The sequence below is a fragment of the Taudactylus pleione genome, unplaced genomic scaffold, assembly GCF_031769625.1.
Source record: "Taudactylus pleione unplaced genomic scaffold, aTauple2 ptg000478l, whole genome shotgun sequence".
In the NCBI taxonomy this organism is placed as follows: Eukaryota; Metazoa; Chordata; class Amphibia; order Anura; family Myobatrachidae; genus Taudactylus; species Taudactylus pleione.
In genome coordinates this window covers 136763-158887 of record NW_028284880.1, presented here as the reverse complement: position 1 = coordinate 158887, position 22125 = coordinate 136763, and the positions used below count along the sequence as shown (strand labels likewise).

Genomic DNA, 22125 nt, shown 5'->3' with positions numbered 1-22125 from the left:
CGGGCGGCCATCTTATTGGTTATTTATACTCCATGGATCTCCTTTTTGCATGCCTGCTATGTTCATGTTAATCTCCCATATTATTAAATGGGCATTATAACTGCTGGTATGAGCTTTATGTTAATGCAATGTACCTCCCAGTGGGAAGCCATTTTTATGGTTGTACTCATAATGTATGCAGATTTCATATGTTAATGAATGGTGATTCAGCTCTTTAAATCAACGAATGCTGTATGTTTCTACGTATTCAATTGGTATCTTACCATAATCTATCCATTTTTAGTGATCGTGCTTATATCTATAGGAATTATGCATATCTCCCTGTACTACTTTATGCTAGAGCCCTTTTGTGTTACAAATGGGTAGTTGGTTAAAGCTGGGCGTCCACTACACAATTCTCTCTCAGACATCTGTCCAATCCGGTGGGCCGGAACGAAAATCATGCATGGGAGCAAATGACAGCTGACCACATGGTCCCAAACACTGAAAAAAGGACAAAAAAAAATGATCAAATTGGTTAAATTTGTGTGTTTTTAACTAATTTGTCTGAACAACCATTTTTGTCCACCTTCCAGCCCTTGCGAGCAAACGGACTTACCTAGTCTGTCTCTGATGGAGTGGCTCTTGAGTCTTCCTTATTAAGAGCCAAGGGTTTCTCCAGCTCTGTGATTCAGATGATGCTTAGGGCACGAAAACCTTCCTGTGCTTGCATCTATTACAGAGTTTGGCAGTCTTTTGGTCAATGGTGTTCCCACAGAAAGTATAACCCTACAGTTTTTAGGGTTTCCCTGGCACTTGCTTTTCTCCAGGCTGGGTTAGACCTCGGTCTCCCCCTGGCCACCCTGAGAGTACAGGTTTCTGCGCTGTTAGTTTGGTTCCAGTGAAGGATCGCCTCTCTGCCGGATGTTAGAAATCTTTTTTCAGGGTGTTCTCTGGGTTCAGCCACCCTTTGTCCCACCAATGGCACCGTGGGATTTGTCTTTGGTTCTCAAGGGGCTACAGGCTCCCCCATTTCAACCTCTGGACTCAGTAGTTTTGAAGTGGTTGACAGCGAAAACACTTTTCCTCCTCGCTATCTCCTCTGCACGCAGAGTCTCTGATTTGGCAGTGCTTTCTTGTCGATCTCCCTTTTTGATTTTTCACCAGGATAGAGCTGTCCTCCATAATCAGGCGGGTTACCTTCCTAAGGTAGTGTCCCATTTTCATGTGATTGAAGAGATTGTGGTTCCAGATCTCCAGTCTTCAGACCTTTTGTGTAGGTGAAGCCTCCCTGGATGCGGTTCATATTCGTTTTAATCGTACAAACTCGTTTAGAAAATCAGACACTCTTTTCGTGTTGTGTGGTTTTCACAAATGAGGCTGGCCAGTTAACAAACAAACTCTGCCCCAGTGGTTGCGTATGACTATCTCTCAGGCTTACACGCAGGCTGATCTCCCTGTTCCAAACATGGTGACCGCACATTCTACTCGGTCTGTGGGACCATGGTGGGCGTTTCGTCGTGGTGCCTCTGCTGAACAATTGTGCAAGGCAGCCACGTGGTCTTCTGTCCACACTTTTCTTAGGTTCTACGCTTTTGACACCTTTTCCTCTCAGGATGCTCCCTTTGGGTAAAAAAGCAATCAGCGCCTAAAGCACTATTCTAATAAAAATAACCATATGGTGAATAAATTTTTTTTTAAAATTATTATAAAAATATACTCTATGCAATGACACTTTGATTGGCATGTTTGCTAAATAGCGAGACACACCTGTCACCACGCGGATTACAACATTCACCTTGTGGGACATTATTTTCATCGGCATACCCACTGAAATTAATAGGGACACAAGGGAATATATGTGTATTCGGACTATTGGATGGGTATTGTGTATATATAACTACATTTTGTCTGCTACTTTACATAAGTAAATCCATAAGTCCCTTGCACATCCCCCGGGGCGCCCTATTATATCAGGAATTGAATCCATTACGGCTAATCTATCAGTTTATTTGTATTATTATTTGATACCACTGACTTTTTACATAAAATCAGATTACTTGGAAACAAAGGGGGGAATTCAGTTCAATGCGATGTAGTATAGCTGCGGGAGGGAGCTCCTGCAGCTATTCAATACAACTCGCTGTATAGGCGGCTAAAGGATTTCCTCTCGCACACCCTGGGGATGCGAGGAGAATTCCGACAAAAGTGCCGGGCGCGCAGCTGTTTGCCGGCTTAGCGCAGCGCTAACAGCCGCACACCCGGCACTTTAGTTGGAGAATGCCGGTTACCGCGTCTTAACACCCTGGTTAAGTCGCGAGAACCGGCATTCTCTGACTTGCCTGCTTCCCGACAAGGCACACAGCGCAACCCTCAGCCGCTACATACATGACCTTTTTTTCATTTGGGATGGGGATGATTTATCCGACTGATTTGGTTGCGCGTTTGAATAAAAATTAATATAGGACCTTTACTAGTACTCATCAACCTACGAAAATACATTTTTTGGACATCACACTAGAAATCTGTAAGAATACGATTACAACAGACATTTACGAAAAAGAAGTGGATACTAATACGTTTATAGATTACTCCAGTAATCACCAGAATATATGGTTATCCAATATTCCAGTAGGGCAACTACGAAGGATTAGACGTAACTGTTCCTCGGAGATCAAATTTGTAGAACAGGCAGATCAACTTTGGGAAGCCTTCAGAAAGAAAGGATACCCGTTGTCCCTTATTGCTAAAGCCCACCTAAAAACCTTTGATAGAGATGCCATCCTATCCAGGCCTCTTCATAAAAAAGGGAATAAAAACTTACATTTTTTTGATCCTTCTGTAGTTTGTTTTCTACTAAATACAACTCAGCACAAGAAATCACTAAGATAGTAAAGAAAAATTATTCTATGCTATTATTGGATCCCTTGTTGAAGGAAAACATAAAGGATAGACCATCTATTTTTTTTTTTTTTAAAAAGGTAAAAATTTGCAGAACCATCTTGCTCCAAGTGCTTTTGTTTCTCAAGAATCAACACATATAGGGTGGTTAAAACCTAGGGGGAATTTTCGTTGTGGCCATCAAAAATGTATTACCTGTACATTCGACAGTGACACAAATAGTGCATAAAATCATGTATTTTATTAACTGCACAACTCCATATGTGGTTTATGTTTTCCTATGTGACTGTGGGTTACAGTATGTGGGACACACAATTCTTCCTCTTAAACAAAGGTTCCTTGAACATCGCCGTAATGTCATTAATAAAAGTTAATTACAAAGTGTCTCACGTCACTTTATGGAGAAACATAATGGTAAACCGGATAGTCTGAGACTTTGGGCTTTAGAACAAATCCCTAAAACCTTCAGGGGAGGGGACAGATTTATGTATGAGAGAAACCCACTGGATACATGTGATGGGTACCTTGCATCCAGATGGGCTGAATGAGACCATTGATCTGGAGTTTTTGTGACTATCCTGTAACTTTAGACTTGTATCTGCTCTGTGTCAGCCTCTGTGTTGCCCATGATCATTTTGGAGTTACCCAGATGAGGGTTGTGTGCCCTCCTATCTCCCTACTATTGATTCCTATTAGTCGCTATTTAGCGCTGCAAGTCGCTTAATAAAGAATTGCTTTCTAGTCCAATCGTATGGTTCCAAAGCACAAAAAGTTATTTATGTAAAGAAAAAGTAAAACGATGAAAGATTTAACAATTAGAGTAAAAAGCAATCAGTAATAGTACAAGCCGATACATACGCATGCGCACTGGTCCCAGTATACAGTCATCAATCCAGAAGTCTGTGATCATCAATGAGGATGTCCGTACACTGGAGTCGGGTCACAGCTTATATACCTTACAGAGTTCTATGTTAACAAAGGAACTAGTTTACAGGTTTCCATTGGTTCTTGCTTCTGGATAATCTGGTCATTGGTTGATTCATACGGTGTCATCAGGGGCATAGCTTAGTCCTCAAACGGTCACATTGTGTAGTTTCCCGCCGAACAACTGGTTAATACTAGCTACAACACTGCATACAGATAATAACATTCTATGCAATAACTCCCTATCATCCATAACTAGCAGACGCAAGATGCGACTCCTTTGCCGATAGGTACGGGAGTCTGCAAATAAACAGGGATTTAGTATGATACCAAACATGACATGTCCACTATGTTCTAAACCTTAGATCTCATTTAAGCACATATTACATCATAATTATTAGTCAATAATACCTTTAATAACACTGGTTATTAACTATAATGTGTGGGAACCATCTTGCACATATGTGTCCGCATATGTGCGTCTGTGTGTTGAAATAGCAACTATATACAATGAACGTCCATGTGTAAGTATGTGCCTATAATAGGAAATGTTCGTATGTATGTGAATATGAATGTGAGCGTCTATGTGTACGCATATAAGTTTATGTGTGTGCGTTATGTGCATCAGTGTATGTGGTGGATTCTCATTTGTGCGCATCGGATTGCGCTGATGCAAAGTAGCGTCATGGTTCACTCGACATCAGACTATAGATGACCAGATCGTCAGATAACAATTGTGAGCGATCACATTCAATTATTTGACTTCGACACTACTTAACCCTATTTCTCTCCTTTCCCTCCCTCTCCTTTTCCTTACCCCCCCCTGCTTTCCCTAATGTTAATATTAATATATTCTAACCTGCTTTGCAGTTTAGCTATGTGTGGTATGCTAGGTTTCAATCTTCGATCTGCACCTTTAAATGATCTTTCTGATTCCCTAGTCAGTTTGTGTAAAATCTCAATATGGGACTGAAAATATCTTACCAAGCAATGCTAAAAGGTTTATTATAAACAGTTTTATTAGTTCTTCCAGCTCATATTTATGTTTTAAAATCGTGTATCATCTGAGAATGTATTTGTTTCTTGTTTTTATGTTTTTGTGCAATCTGTTTTTTTTTTTTATTAAGGGTTCCAAAGAGAAAACGTACAGACATACAACAAAGGCATAAAAATGGCAACATATTCATATCAAAATGTGTACATATTGGAATCCAGTATTACAAATTTATATAAGAAACACTAATTATATTGAAGAACAAAAGAAAACAGAAAAAAGGAAAGAACAGAAGGAGTATCAGGCAGCGGGGACGGGGGAGGGTCATCTTGTAATATAAGATTAACTTCATGTCATATTACGTGGTAGAGATGGTTAAAGACATATAGTTTTTAAATTCCACTGAGGTTTTATATTCTAACTATGGAAACCAAGTGTTAGTGAAAATAGAAGTCCTATTTGTAGAAAAGATCAACAGGTCTTCCATGGATATATAATAATCAATTCTCCGAAACCAATCTTTACGAGTAGGGGAGTTGTGGGAATTCCAAAAAGTTGGGATGACTGCCATTGCTGCATTACTTAAATGGTGCAGCGGGGACTTTTGTAGCATCCCAGTGAGGTATCTGAATGAATAAATAGCCAGAATGCCGGATCAGTAGGGACAGGGGTGCCTATAATTTGTTGTTAAATGGAGCTAACCTCCGACCAAAATTTAGATAACTGAGGGCAATCCCACCAACATGGCATGGAGTAGAGTAGGGTGTCTGTACCATCTCATTAAAATCTTATATTGAGTTTCTATGGTAGTCCTGCAGACTGAGCTACAGTGAGTTTTGAGAAATAGTTTGCCATTCTTGTTCCGTGAGGGAAATACCCAGATATAGTTCCCATTTTTTAGCCCATGGAGGAATGGAAGAGGAAGGGTTGGTAAGAGTATCTGGTATATGGCAAAAATTGTGTGGGAGGGAGAAGTTGGCGAGATACATAGTCTCTCAAATGAAGTGAGTTCTCTATTAGAAATTTTTAGTGTGTCTGCGGAGGTCAGAAAGTGGCGAACCTGTAGGTACATCCAAAAGTCAGAGTGTGGGATTGACCAATTTCCTTGGCGTTCAATAAATGTTTTAACACCTGACGTAGTCACCAGCTGGCCAGTTCTAAAAAGGCCTTCCCGCACCCAATTAGGGAAATGTGTAAGATTAATACCAGGGGGAAAATCAGGGTTAGCCAGAAATTAAGAGGGCCAAAGCATGAAGAAATGTGGTATAGATGTCTTAAGGACATCCCAATAGAGCGAGGGAGAAATTGTCAGATGAGGAATGTCTAATAATTTAGGAATAGAAGGAAGCCAATGTATAATTTCAGGGGGAAGATTCATAAAGCACCCTTCGAGAGCGACCCATTGCTTGACCTTTCTATATCTAGTCCACTCAAGGATTCTATTAAGATGAGTAGCATGGTAGTATGATTTGATGGCTGGAAGTTGGAGACCGCCCAATTGTTTTGGCCGCATTAAAAGATCACGTCTGATCTGAGGTTTTTTTCCTGGACCAGATAAATTGCTGGATTAAGAAATGCAGTGAACAAAATCAAGAATCTGGAATCTGAAAGGGTAGAGATTGAAAGAGGTAAAGCAACTTGGGAAGTGTATTCATTTTTACCATATTAATTTTCCCCAACCAAGAAAGATGCTTCAAATGACAATGAGACTAATCCGTTCGGATGGATGAGAGGAGGGGGGAGAAATTAGTGGCGAAGAGTTGCTACAAGTTTTTAGTAATTTTAACCCCTAAATAAGTGATATGGGAGGAGTGCCAAGGGAAAGGGAACGCGGACCATAGACCTGAAATTACGGAGGTGTGAGCAGACAAATTTAAAGCCCAAGATTTTGAGAAATTAATCTTAAACTGTCCAAAATGTTCAAATTCAGGCATTAAGTGAGGCAGAGATGTCCCTGGGTGGGATACGATAGCTAGTAGGTCATCTGCGAATAGTGCCAGTTTATGTTCCTGGTCACCTGCTAGAATCCCAGAAATATGAGGGTTGGCTCGTATAGATCTTGCTAATGCCTCCAAGCAAAGGATGAAAATCAACGGCGACAAAGGGCAACCCTGTCGTGTGCCATTGTTTATGGAAAAGGATCACGATAATACACCATTGACAGGAATATAGAGTTAAAATCCTATGAAGGGTGAGAGGACCCAATCCGATGTGTACAAGCACAGATCTCATAAAAGACCAATTGATTCTATCAAACTCTTTTTCTGCGCTCGGTTGAGAGTAGGATCATTGGGGTCTTCGATGAGAAGTAGCATAATTAACCAGGTTGAGGACTTTCGTGGTGTTATCACGTGCCTCACAACCTTTGACAAATCCAACTTGGTGATTGTGGATCAACTGAGGAAGGAGGAGATTTACCCATTTGGCTATTAATTTGTCATATAATTTAAGGTCCACGTTCAATAACGAGATGGGTCTGTAGCTTGGGCACAGGGAGGGGTCCTTACCTGTTTTAGGAATGACGGAAATGTGGGCTTCCAGGAATTGCTTAGAGAATCGAGATTCCGCTGAGACGTTATTAAAGGCGTTTAACATCATAGGGACTAATTTGTCTTGAAAAATCTTGTAGTAGGCTATGGTTAGGCCGTCAGGTCCTGGGCTTTTGCCCGCAGGCAAAGAAGCTATAACTAGCTCCACTTCTTGTATGGAAAACGGACGTTCCGAAGCGAGATTATCGGAAGGGGAGATAGTAGGAATGAAAATAGAGGAGAGAAAAAATTTATGAAGCAAGGGGATTAGACAAGACAAGATTAAGGTCAGGCAGGTTATAGACTATCCTTAAGTGTGTGTATGAATCCAGATGCTCACTGGGCTCTCAGCGCTCTAGCCAAAAGTTTTCCCGGCTTGTTCCCCCATTGGTAAAAGCGATTTCTACACTTTTTAAAGGACGATTGGATGTTATTAGAAAGTATTTTACTAAGAGCATTGCGGGTTTCCAAAAGCTTATGGTAGTCATCTTTGGACATATTAAGCTTATAAGACGCCTCTAGCAACTTAATCTGTTGTAACAGGACCGCATTCTGTGCAGATTTTGTTTTTTAATATGTGAGCCTAATTGAAGCTTGCCTCGGAGGACGCATTTGTGCGCCTCCCAAACTGAAATTGGGGAAATTTCTGGGGTAACATTATGGCCAATGTAGTCAGACAGAGCCGTATCAAGTTCAGCTTTACAGTATGCATCTTGAAGAAGGGACTCGTCGCCATGTCCATTGCTTAGAGAAAAGATGTGGGAGAGTCAAAGTCAGGGAGACTGGAGTGTGGTCCGACCATGATATTGGTCCAATGTCAGCTTCAGCGACCATGCGTAGGTGTCTGTGACTGAGGAATAGTCTAAGCGGGAATAAGTGTTGTGTGGATGGGAGAAGAAGGAATAGTTGCGGCCTATGGGATATAAAGTCCTCCAAGAGTCTGCCAATTGGTAATTATGGAACAATGTCTTGACCTGCTTGTAGTTAGTGGGAGGATATCTAGGTTCACTGTTTGATGTATCTAGTAGGGGGGGGCCAACGTCCAGTTGAGATCTCCACCCAAAAGTATGATACCTTTAATTAAGGGATCAAGCATGTCTAAGGCAGATCGAAGGAAGTTATATTGGCCTTGGTTGGGGGAATATATATTAATGAATGTGAAGTCCTGGTTATAAATGTGGCAAGTAAGCAAGAGGAGTCTGCCTGGAATGAGTCTGCGTACGGTAACGTCAGAAATGGGTAGTTTCCGCGAGAAAAAGATTGCAACCCCTTTAGATTTCCCACTGTGGTTATTATTATAGAAGGCAGTAGGATAATGCATATCACATAGCGACTGGGATCGTGCAGACAGTTTAAAATGGGTCTCCTGAACCAGTGCTACAGCTACCCTGTTTGCCCATAAGGAGCGTAAAAGTTTAGATCGTTTTTCGGGGGAATTTAGTTCACGGGCATTTATGGAGGAGATTAGTAGGTAGAGACATCGGGGAGGGCAGAGGAGAGTGGAAGCAGTCGTAGACCCTGGAAGAAAAAGGAGGAAGGAAAAATGAGCAGAGAAACGGAAAAGTACAAATAGTAACAAGATATACGAGATAAACAACAATGAAAAACCTGCGACTGAGATCATGGAACAAAAATTATCATCCGAGTTCTTAGTAGTATTATACATCACAGGGGTGTGGGGTCAGCGGGCGTAGGGCTCGGCGTTGCTGTAGAGTATGCCAGGATAAGTCTTGATAAAGATGAATGGCATCGCCATTAAAATCTATTTTATCCAGTTGCCTAACTTTCCGCATTAATTCTTCTTTTTGAGAAAAATAGTGTAGTCGGTAGACTGCATCTATTGGGCGATCGGAGGAGGAGCCACGAGGCCGCAGTACCCTATGGGCTCGGTCGAATTGTAGCTTATCGTTTGGATCATTGGCAAGTATCTTGTTGAAGAATTTTGTTAGAGCGTCGATCAAGCTAGAAGGGGGGGAACATCTTCGGCCAGGCCCCTTATGCGTATGTTGTTTCTTTGGCCACAATTGTCCAAGTCCTCCATCCTAGTCTTAAGCGAGAGTAATTCCATAGACTGTTGAGATACTATATTTGTCAGCTTAGACAGAGTAGCATCCGTGTGATTCCGACTATCTTCTAGGGACGTGAGGTGGTCTGAAAGTAAGGAGAGATCCTGTTTAACAGAGGCCGGTTCCTGTCGTAGAGTATTTTGGATATAATTTTTCGTTGGCAGAGTCTTAACGTATGCCAGAAGTTCTTGTATGTTGTTGCCTGACCTTGCAGATGGTTGAGAAGCTGAGGTTTCCATTGACAAAGGGCTAGGAGTATTCGATGGAACTGGAGAGGAAACTAAAGAAACGGGGAGAATCTTGTTTAGAAGGAGTCGGCAAAAGGAAAGGATGTAGGTTTGGTTGTGATGACTCTTCTAGGATGAGAAGCGTCTTTCGTATGAGCAGATTTCCTGGTCCTGCCCATGGCATGTAGGAATTAGCAAATGTAGGTTAAAGATGGGCAGGATACGTATGTAGTAGTGTTACGATGCCATAGAGAAATGAGGCAGTCGAGCACCAACCCCCAGATGCCAAAATTTAAGCAGCCATTATGGTCGAGTGAAGCCTAGTTTCATGGTAGCATAGTAGGGATACTAGTTGCGGTTTTGAGCAACCAGTACATGAGTGTAGGTCAGAGGTTATGGCATAAAAAAAAATGAGAACAAGAAAAATAAATTCAATACCTTTATGTCCTGCCATATGAAGCTATGACCACAGGAGGGAGTTCCAAGATTACTGAAGCATACTACAAACTCAGTAAAGTTGAAAAACGATAACTGCTGGTTTCAGCACAGATTAACCCCTTTGTAACATATAGAGTGCTGTGAGAGGTGAAGGGGGGTGTCAAACAGAAATTAGTCGGCAATATTCCTCAGGATTATGAAGAAAGGGCTTGTTGCTGGTTTACTCAGAGTGGCCATAGAGGTGAGTGTCCACCCTGAAAAAACTCACCCACATCTGAGGTGAGCGTTAAATGACAGGGATTTGGCAGGGTGCAGTGGGGGCTGGGGGCTGTATATTAAGGGCCAAAATGGTACACCTCCGCGATTTGTGGCACCTTAGAGAGCTGCTTCCAGGGGTCTAGAAGAGGCAGTAGGGGAGTCCCCACCAGGAGGGGCTTCACAGGCAGAGGCAGTCGAGGCCAGCAGCGGCGACTGTGACGGGAACACAGTACCCTCCAGAGCCACCTCCAGGGGTCCTAGAAAGACAGCAGGGTATTCCCTATCCAGAGGATCTCTACAGGGAGAGACACCAGCATGTCCCAGCAGGTAGCAGAGATCAGTGGCACGGGCAGAGACGGCACCTCCCGGGAGGCAGCGGAGACTAGCGGCAGCAGCCGTAACAGGAGCACAGTACCTTCCGAAGCCGCTTCCAGGGGTCCGAGAGAGACTGCAGGGGATTCCCTATCTGGGTGATCTTCACTGGGAGAGGCACCGGTACATCCCGGCAGGTAGCAGAGACCAGCGGCGGTGTCCACGAAGGGAGTGCAGCCAACTGTCTGCGTATGGCCCAAACTCAAGGCCGCGGCTTCAGCAGGAGAGGTCGGCCTCAATTTGGGCAGGGGTCCAAATCCACTTCAGAGCTCAGGAAGTGGAGCTAGGGTGGACCGGGAATTCAGGGGTCTCTGAGGGGGGGTTGGATTGACGTGATAGGGCAGGTTTTCACTGTGTAGAACAGGTAGGCAGGAGCTGCAAAAAGCCATCTCTGTCCAGTCTGCTGGCTAGGCCACGTCCCCCTTGTTGTTTTTATTCATTCTGAATTAGTGCAGGAGACCTCCTCTTGGCAGGTGCTACATAAGGATTTTTTATACCTGTTAGTAATTACAAATAAAAATCCAACTTTTTTCTTAAATCTTCCTCAGCCATAACTTCAGGATCATAGGTAAGAGAACCAGAAGACGGAGAGTATAATTTGTCTATCGCACCTAATGCTTGTCTGCGACGCAGTTTATTGGCTAATAAAGAATCAATTTTGTCAGCTTTATCATAAAAGCATTGACAGAGTTTTTGCAAGATAAGTGCAGCGCGGCGAGACAGAAGGGCATTAAGCTGACCTCGTAGGTTCTCAATTTGGGTTAGAACGGAAGCGCTAGGGGATGTCTTATGTTGAATCAATAGTACTGAGATTTGTGACTCAAGGGAATGGATTTCCTGTGCAGCCGCTTTCCTAACTGCTGAGGTTTTAGAAATGAGAAACCCTGTATAGTAGCCTTATGGGCTTCCCAAAGGATACTGGGAGTAATATCAGGAGAGGTATTCTCAAAATAGCGGGTCACCACCAATTTTATTTCTAGCAGAGCGGGAGGATGTTGTAAAAGGGAGTCATCAAGGCGCCGATTACGCTTCCCACGAGGAGAACGATGTACATCTAAAAGAATATAGAAATCCGCATGGTCTGTCCATGTGAAGGGGGAAATACCTGCTTCCGTAACCAGAGAGGTAATAGAGGAGGAAATATGGATCATGTCTATCCTGGAATAAATGAGTATAGTCCTTGGCATGGGGATGTTTAAGACGCCAGAAATCACAAAGGTCATAATGTTTAAGGGAAGCCAGGAGAGTGAGAAGCTCTAGGAAGAGACATCCCGGAGGAGTTTGAAGGTAGGTTGGATCTATCTAACAGGGGATCAATAATGGTATTAAAATCTCCACTCAAAATAATATGGCCCTGTGCCACTCTGCTAATACGCCGGAACAGAGAATCAAAGAATTGGGGCTGGTCTTGGTTAGGAGCGTACACTGACACCAAAGTGAAAATCTCAGTACGTAGGGTACCAATCACTATAAGGAATCGACCCTCTGGGTCTAACACAGTTTTTTTTTTTTTTTCAAACTTTATTCATCAGAGCATAGAAAAACATATCACAATTTAAACTGGCAGTATATATAGTATACAATCAATCATACAATAACACAATTTGTATACATAGATTTTTCTTCACTGGACGTGGCCCGCCGGGTCCCCCCCTCCCCACTCCCATCCAAATAGAATCAAATGTCTAATATCAACCCGGAGTGTTAAAAACAATCGGAGGGTCATTAAGCAATATACGAGTCTCATACCTTGAGGTATATCGAAAACAGTTGAAAATTTGCTGTTTGATAGATGTAGATAGCGAGTCTATATATCCTTCCCATAATTGGAAAAAATAAGTTGTTTTGATCTCTTTTTGTAGGGTGGATTCTAACCAATCCATCCGAAAAACATGAAGTAGTTTATCTCTAAATAGTGAAATCGATGGAGGTAATGGGTTAATCCACATCTGGAGTATACTTTTACGGGCCACTGCAGAGATTATCATCAACAATTTCTTACTTTCAGATGGAGCTTGAACATTAGATGGTAAAATGCCCAGTATTGCCCATTCCGCCGATAGGGGTAAATAAACCAGGCAAGAAGAGGCATATCTATTGACTGATGACCAAAACTGTCGTATCAATGGACATTCCCACATACAATGAACAAAATTTGCCTCCTCAGCCCCACATTTAGGCAATTGCTAGTGTCAGACGCTCCCATCACAAACCTGCGATGGGGGGGAAATATATCCATTGTGGTAAATATTATAAAACATCTCCCTATAAATACTTGCTGAGAGTATAGATTGAGAGTAGGAAAGTGAATTCAATATTTTAGTCATAGATAAATGAGGGAATAACTTTGACCAAGAAGAAATACCTGTGGTTATTCTTTCATGGTCCATTGGAGGATGAAGAATCTTATAATGTAGGGATATCGTCCCTCCTCCCCCCATAGGCTAATAAAAGGTCTAGCGAGTTAGACCAGTCTAAAGGTGAGAACACCCTAATTACCGAATTTACATAATGTTGAGCTTGATGGACTGCCCAAGAGTGAGATTGGGGTAAATTATATTTAGTGGAAACGTCAGCCACCCGCAACAACTTGCAAGTCTCAGTGTCAACCAGCGCACGAACCCACAAGATCCCCTTTCATTCCCAAGAACCAAAAGGCATCGAAGCAGCACCATTTTGAAATTCAGGGTTAAATATTAATGGGAGAAATAAAGAATAATGACTATTGAGATTTCTCTGTGTTTGTGTAAAATGCCATACTCGCCAAGCTGAAATTAAAAGAGGATTGCGAGTAACCTCTTCTGGTAATTCCTCTTTGTGAAGATGTAAGAGCGCTATTAAATGGCATCGAGGAGTAAAGGATTGATCCAAAGCCGAATCTGTATAGTGATCTGTTTTATGTAGCCAATCTCTGATATATCTCCAAATCCCAGCATGGCTATAGAGTTTAAGGTTAGGTAAGTTTACTCCACCATTATTTCGGGTTTGTTGAAGTTTCAGTAGTCCCATGCAGGGATGACTGGACTTCCATATAAATGTTCTGAAACTTTTATATATTAGCTTCTCATCCGTCACAGTCAATAAAATAGGTAACATTTGTAAAGGAAATAATAATTTAGGGAAAGAAATCATCTTCAGCAGATGAATTCTACCAAGGTAGGATAGTAAAAGATGTTTCCATCTAGATAATTCTCCAATCACTTTATCAATTAGGGGTCTCATATTGAGATCATATAAATCTTCAATGTATCTAGGTAGCTCAATTCCTAAGTATTTTAGGGATCTTTTAGCCCAAATAATAGGGTAAGAGTCTCCCCAAACCGGTTTCACTCTGCGGCCCAAATATAAGGCCTCTGATTTATCAGGGTTAATTTTAAAACCTGATATTTTAGCGTAAAGTGCCTGGGTTCGAGATATATAAGAGTAGATCATCTGCAAATGCCTGAAGTTTCAATTCCGGAGTACCTATTTTAATTCCTTGAAACTTAGTCCAAGATTGTAATAATCGCAGTAGCGGATCTAAAGCTATATTAAAGAGTAACGGCGACATTGGGCAGCCTTGTCTGGTACCTCTGGTCATAGTTATCGGGGAACCACACACTCCATTAACAATAAGAGTAGTTGTTGGAGATTCATATAAAAATTCAACAAAATTGGAGAACGGGAGTCCAAAATTTATTTTCTCCTTCATCCACTAGGGGACACTGGAGTTCAAGACAGTGGGGTATAGACGGTGGTAGAGCAGAGCCTGGCACTTTAAATAATTCAGAAGTGTGACTGGCTCCTCCCCCTCTATGCCCCATCAGCCCCAGTTTTTAGAATGTGCCCGAGAGAGCCGGTCGCACATCAGGCTGTCTCCAGCCTTTTTCATAGTTTTTAATTTTAAGGTTTATTTAACAAGCATTGAGGACAGGCAGGCTGCTTACTGTGGCAGTCTGCCTGCTACGTGGGAGCCGCCGGGAGGGCACCACACGGCTACTGCAGCCTGTGTCCGGTGACCCTGAGGAGGGGGCAATAACAAATTGAGTCATCGGACTCTGCGAGGCCCGCCACTGCTGACACCGGCATGTGTCCGGGTTCCTCGCCGCCCCCTCAGCCCAGCATCCCGGCCGCAGCAGTCCGTAAGTATCCCACCACTCCTGACTAGCTGGAGTGGTGGGCCAAAAACGCTGGGCTCAGGAACAAGCGGCTATTACAGCCTCTTTCCCCCTGTCAGTAAACTGGCAGTGTCGGAGCTGCTTATGTGACCCGCCGCTGCACTCTGCAGTCAGCGGCCGGGTCTCTACTAGCCACTAATTCCCCCTCCTATTTAATGAGGGGAGGACCGTCTGGCAGTGAGTCACTATAGGTGCCTCTGTGGAGGAATAATTGTAGCCGCACCGGGGCTTGTACCGTAGAAGCTCCGGCGACGGCATTAACGGGGGGCACTTAGACACCGCTTCAGCGTGGCTGTCTGTAATCTAGCAGCCGCTCAGCGGCTGTCAATTATCACAGCGCCGGTGCTTACAAAGAACACCGGCGCCAAGTTAATCTCCCGCGCGGCTGTTATAGGCGCGCTTAAACAGAGTCAGGCTCTCCCTCCTCTTATAAAGAAGGAGACGCTGCACCACTGACTACAGCGCTGACAGGACGTGAGGCGCGCAGTAGTCCTCCCAAAATGAAGATGGGAGGTGTAGCGCCAAATGCCCGCCATTAGCGGGAACGGTAACGAAGTTAGTGCTATTCCTGGTTGTGCGGAGGCGTGGCTTAGGTCCGGCGGCCATCACTACTCCCGGGGAGCAGGTTCCGCAATTGCTTCTAAGCCTCTCGCTTAGTTGGCGCGCAGTACAGCGCAGGTTTACGCTTGGCAGTGCAGAGAGAGGTCTGGGCCCCTGTAGAGGCTACACCCACTGTAACCTTAAATGCAATTCCGCTGCTGCAGCTAGTACAAGGCATGCCTAATGTAATATGACATGCCTACATGGGGAAGTGTGTGTTTATACATGTATGTATGTGCGGGGCCTTCCTGCATGTGTGTGCATTTGTGTGTATGTGTGTGTGCATGCATGCACACACGCATACACATATGTGTATGTATGTATATATGTATATGTATGTATATATGTGTATATATGTATATAAAATGTCTGTTATTGCCAGTATTGCCAGCTGTGCTGTGTAGAATCTGTTAAAAAAAAAAAAAAAAAAATGTATATATGTATAATCCCCTGTGCATAGCAGTAGCATATATGGGCAGCGGCAGAATCTAGATAGAACCTAGTTTGGTCTCTATAATAGTATACTGCTAGAATAGATTATGCTGATGCATACTGAGTGAATTACAAACCTACGCACGCAGTGTAGCAGTCTTCCTGCTTACTGAGTTACGCAGCGGCAAGGTCCATATAGAACTTGAATGGTGGTCAGATTCCACAATGAATTGTTAGAAGAGAGAGCACTGCAAAACAGTCGGCCCCATAACTATCCTAACTGCTGCCCTACGTCATTGTGATGTTACTGTGTAGAGGATAGTTATAACCATTTTACGATTGTCTTATCTCAAAATGGCTGCAGGAGTCTGTTTGATTAAGTTTTAATCAGTACTCCTAGTAAAGAGCAGCACCTCTACATATCATGGGACCCGCCGGCACTATTATAGAGTGAGTGTCTGGGCCCCTGACACTAGCTCAGGGAGGAACATGCCGCAGCCTAATACAGAGGCTGTGTCCGTGTCACTTGCCCTCCGCATGATCTGCCGATTGATCTATGTCTGTGTCAAATAGGCCTGTATACATCAGTATACTGCACTGAGGTCGTCTCTTTGATTCCCACTTTGAAAAAGCGGGTTCAACTGGAGCTCAACTGGCTCACCCAATAAGGCGAGTACACCAGTGACAGAAGGGTCCCAGGATCAAAACCAGTCTGGGACATCACGCTGTTAAAATATCCAGGCCCCTATGCCGTAGCAGAATGACGGCCACACGCGGCACATGAGCAGTCTCCCTGCGTGGAGGTAAGCCACATGTATGTATATATTTGTTTGTTTGTTTTTTGTTTTTTTTTATATATACATAAGCCCTACTTTAGAACATATAAATATGTCTGGAGTGAAGTTTGTCCTGGGCTCAACCAAGGTCTTGGCTCAGTTCATTCCATGGCTCTACCTGTTGCTCATGTTAAATATTATTGTCACCTATTGATCTTGATGTAGGTACGCGTATAGTATCGCTTCTTATCCTTACCGTAAAGGCAGTGGAGGATCTGTTATCAGTTTTGTCTGATACCTAGCATATTTTAAAAGAAGGATCCTGCGATTGGAGACTGGACTCTCCTGATGCGGTAGTTTGGTACTATATCCATATACCGTATATATAATATGGTGGCTCTATAGCCTAGAGTCATGTCCTGCAGCTTACATTGTGATAGTCACAATTCCCTCAGGCATTGCTTCTAGTATGGACCCTATGCATGTCCTGGGGCCTTCTTGTATGTCCACACATGTATATTGTGGAGCAAACTATAGGACTCTAAGAATGCAAGATATATATATATATTTATATAATATAGCATGCTAATCTCCTAGTACAGGAGTCTGACAAGTAAGTTTCCTATATTGGTGCTAACTCTTCCTTTCAAAGAGATTGCCTTCTCATGCAACTATGTTCTCTGGGTGTACGTGTGTATATATACTGATATATTCACATTCTTTGTATGAATATTTACTAATAATTGGGAAAACCTGTTTTTTAACCCTAACTGGGGTTATCGCTACAGATATATCCTTCTTTACCTGGGATAATTAAGGCACTCTATGTCTATGTACAGGTGCCTTTCTCAGTATAGGTTCTAGTACTCAAGATTATTGTTTTGTCAATATCTCAATTAAACAAGGCTATAAAGTGGCCCCTAGATACACTTCATATCAGTACATGGGGAATCCAGGTTCTACACCATGCTCAGGACCTAATTGTTTAAATGACAACAGACTGCAGTTACTGCTCCTGTGCCTGAAGGCCTAGGGCCACCCGCCGAATAGGCGGGGTCAGGCCTGGCTTGATTAGATGGGTGAGTATCAAGTAAATCCTTGGACCTGCGGTTCAATTTTGAATCCTTCACGTTGTGATCACTATAACTTTCAAGGGTCACTGGTGGGGATCCATCATCAAATATGTAATATTTCTGTGTGTATCTTTACCGGTACAAGGTCTTATTTAAATCCGCCTTTTAACTAATATGCACTTCACCATTATAAGTATGAATGTACTGATACACTAGCAGACCGTATTTAGGGTATATGTATAATCTCTATATGTATACACATCCCTAATGTAACAAGCTCAGGTTTAGAGTCCTGTTGTACAAGCTTCTTGTCTCCACTAACATTTTGCTAGTTTTCTACAGTATTTCCTAAGACAACATCGCCAGACTGAAGTCCGTGCTGTAGAGCATTGCTTTTAGCCCACTGAACTACTCTCTATACCTGACGTGACGGGTTGCTGTGAGAGGGAAAAGGTCAGTGACATTCTACATAGCGTCTAGAGGGCTTCTGGTTACTCACAGGTAAGCGGTACCTCACTAATTCCTCGGAAGAGGCTACTATTTCATGCAACCTGGCATTACAAGTCTCCCGTCCGCACCCTAGCTGCAGTCCTAGCAGCCATCCGCTCTCATGATCAGTTGGCTCTACTACACTTTAGAGCTTTCCTGGCGTGTGGGTGCATAGTTCCAACATTGAGAGTGCTCGCTTCAGCAGCACATTTTCTAAAAATTGGAACGATACAGAGAAGATTTGCATAGCCCCTGCGCAAGGATGACACGCATTTTCGTGAAGCATTCCATACTTAATTGTCACTTTATTCTACTAGAATTTGTTGGAGTTATAAAGGACTGTAGCACTTCTATGGGCTAAGGCACTTCTTTACATTAAAGTGTGCGGTCATTCTGTTCTGCATTGGGAGCCCGATTCCTGTTCAGTATCTTTGAATATTTTCATCACACTGACAGGTACCTGATGGGTACTTTTATGGTTGTCCTAGTTCTCTAGCCTTGCTGTATGGGATGCTTCTATATATATTGGTAGCTCTCCCTGGGTGGCTGTTGCATCCGTGTTTTTTAACTGCCTGGGTATCCGGGTTGTTTTCATACTATGTTCGGGCCAGCAGTTTGTACTGACTACGCACTTCCATCATGAGGGATGTTGTCTGTTGTTTGGGGTCGTTGCTGTGGTTTTCTTTTCAGGCCGGCACAGGGCGTGTGCCGTATAGTCCCCGCCTGAGGCGCCCCATACACGAGTTTGAGACCCATCCCAAGCGGTAGTGACCTCCCTATAGGCAGGCAACTGATGAGCTGCCAGACACTCTGCCAGTGGTCTGGTATGGGGATTTATTATTGCAGGGTTTCCGTTGCTGTTTGATCTCTCTGTTTCAGAGTGGTGGTACTGCTGTCTGACTCTCTGAAAGAATTGAGACCACAATTCCTTTCAAAACCGCCTCTGCCTCATACCCCGTGGGATCTCTATTTGTTGGAGACTTCCTTCCGCTGGTTGACAGCCTTGTAGTAGTTGGGCCTCGAGAATGGTCCAGGGCGACTGTTCGGTCTTCACTTTTTCCTCCCTGTATACTCTTGTTAGGAGTCTGTGGACAGGATCAGCTCTGTATCTGTAGATTGGTATTCTTATACGTATGTCTATATGTATTCTGTCCAGCACTGCTGGAGGTCTGCTGTCGGCGACTTATACAGCTTCCTATGTTCGACTATGGTTCGGACTTGGTCTGTTTTCAGCTGGGTTTATGCTGCTTTTGATGTTTTCATCTGCGGGTGTTCTTTCGCTAGCTGTTGTTCCATTCGAATTACGCTGTAAGTTGTGGAATTTCTGTGGTTGTTTAGCAGGGAGTTTTGATTGTCTCTTCTGCTCTGCGACACTTGATCCTCAGCTCTTGCCTTTCCATTGAGCCTACGGTTCTTGGCGATCCGGGTTTTCGGTTTTGCCAAAGGGTCTGCAAGTTCTCCGCGCTTCCCACCCGGGAGGTTGGCTTTGGGACGTCCCCACTGTCTTGAACTCCAGTGTCCCCTAGTGGATGAAGGAGAAAACAGGATTTTGGTACTTACCGATAAATCCCTTTCTCCGATTCCACAGGGGACACTGGACGCCCGCCCAGCGCTGCGTACCTGCCGTGTTTTTTTAGTTCCTTATATGGTTGTGTGACTGCATGTGTTCCCTGCAGTGGGTTCCTCGGTTCTCCTTCAGTCGGTATTGTTCCGTTCTGTGTTCATCTCCTTCTCCTCATTTTCCTATTGTCCTCCGTCTCCTCTCGGGCTCAGTTCTTAAACTGGGGCTGATGGGGCATAGAGGGGGAGGAGCCAGTCACACTTCTGAATTATTTAAAGTGCCAGGCTCTGCTCTACCACCGTCTATACCCCACTGTCTTGAACTCCAGTGTCCCCTGTGGAATCGGAGAAAGGGATTTATCGGTAAGTACCAAAATCCTGTTTTCTCAAATATTTTGAACAGGTGAGTCCAGGAGACGGAATCGAACGCTTTCTCCGCGTCCAAACTTAAAAGCATGGCCGGGGGAGAATCGCCTACCTCAGAATGCGATATAATAGCCGCCAAAGCTCTTCTAATTCCTTTAACAGAAAATCTACCTCGAGTAAATCCAAGTTGATGATTAGTGAGAATTTGAGGTAAAAGAAGCTGAAGGCGGTTTGCCATTATTTTTGTCAAAATTTTAAAATCTTAATTGAGGAGTGTTAGTGGTCTATAGGAGGTGACCAGTTCTGGATCACGGGAAGGTTTAGGTAAAACAATAGTATGTGCCTTATTAAAATTTGGGTACTGGATATGGCCAGATAATATCTTTTGGAAAAGTTGTGTCAAAAACGGAGTTAGTTGCGGGCGTAACATTTTTTAATATTCTCCTGAGAACCCATCATGGCCAGGTGTTTTGTTATTTTTAAGATTAGTGATAACTGCTGAAACCTCCAGTTATTTCTTGGGTTAGTTCTTCTCTTTGGGAAGAAGAGAGCACAGGCAGCCTTGCTTCATCTAGTAAATCATCATGTAGTTCAGGGAATTCAGGAATAGCGGTATATAGCTGTTCATAATATTTTTGGAATATAAACACTATCTCGGAAGTACCAAAGGCTCTAGTTTGAGTAAAGGGGTCACGTATCGCCTTTATAGAATGTTTGGGGTGTTGCAGTTTGGCCATGTTTGTCAAAAGACGGCCCGATCTATTTCCCCATCTATAAAATGTATTCTTAGTATATTCGTGCTGGGTTCGCGCACTAGCCAACAAGAAACTCTCCAGTAACTGACGGTGGTGATTATAAAATGTAAAATTAACCTCTGATGGGTCAGTCACATAATTCTCATATGCCTCATTCATTGCCTTCTGTAAATTATCATATTTTGTACGATTTTCCCGTTTCTTCCCAGCCATATAGGCCATTATATGGCCTCTCAGCACTGCTTTGGAAGTTTCCCAGAATAAGGATGAATCTTCCCAATGTTCTAGGTTATCATCTACAAATTCGTTCCACTTAGTTGTAAGAAATTGTTTGAAATCATCTGATTGTATCAAAAAAGACAGAAATTTCCAAAATCTAAAAGACCATCCTGGGGATCTAGTTTTAATATCTAAAGAAACAGGGGCATGGTCCGATATCATAATACTATGGATATCAGGAGATACTGTTGAGGGGACCATATGGTCCGCCACCATTAAATAATCCTAGAAAAGGATCTATGTACTCGAGAATGAAAAGAATAAGTTTTATCCGTAGAGTTAAACAGTCTCCAAACATCACATAATCCATGAATCGAAGTTAGTAGTCCAATCCCCCCAGTATATATAGGGATAGAAGGTGAAGAAGAAGTTCCAAATCTATCTAATGTCTCATTTGCCACACTATTAAAATCTCCCACCACCAGATTCGGGGTAGGTCTCCTCAAAAGTAAGTTAGATATTTTACGAAAAAAATCCATATTAGGGGAGTTCGGAGCATAAATATTAAGTAAGGTATAAGGATCTCCCCTTATCATAACATCTAAGAGCAAATATCTATCCTCAGGGTCTTCTTCTGAGCTCAAAATAGAGTAATCTAAATATTTATTAAACAGAATAGCAACTCCTCGTTTTTTTGAAATATAGGAAGAAGATATACAATCTCCAATCCAAGACCCACGTAAGGTCCCCTTTTCAGAATTTACCCAATGCATCTCTTGCAAAAAGATAACATCAGAGTCTAGGCGTCTAAGATGGGCCGCTACCCGTCTTCTTTTAACAGGACAGTTTAAACTCCGAACATTCCACGAAACTATTCGTACATTGTCTCAAATCTGAGAGAGAGGTTCAGATTGTTCCTTGTTTAAATTCGTCATCTGATTTCAAAAAGAGCTTTGATAATAAGAAACATAATTAGTATCCAGCTCCCCTCCCATCCCAGCCAGTGGGAAG

The 22125-nt window shown here is 43.0% G+C and overlaps 1 non-coding gene across 1 annotated transcript; it reads left to right on the top strand.

Annotated features, from left to right (window-relative positions):
- Nucleotides 1–18403: 18403 nt before the first annotated feature.
- Nucleotides 18404–18511, top strand: LOC148503013 (U6 spliceosomal RNA). The gene has a single exon (XR_015869947.1). It is a non-coding gene; the product is annotated as a U6 spliceosomal RNA (small nuclear RNA).
- The last annotated feature ends 3614 nt before the right edge of the window (nucleotides 18512–22125 follow it).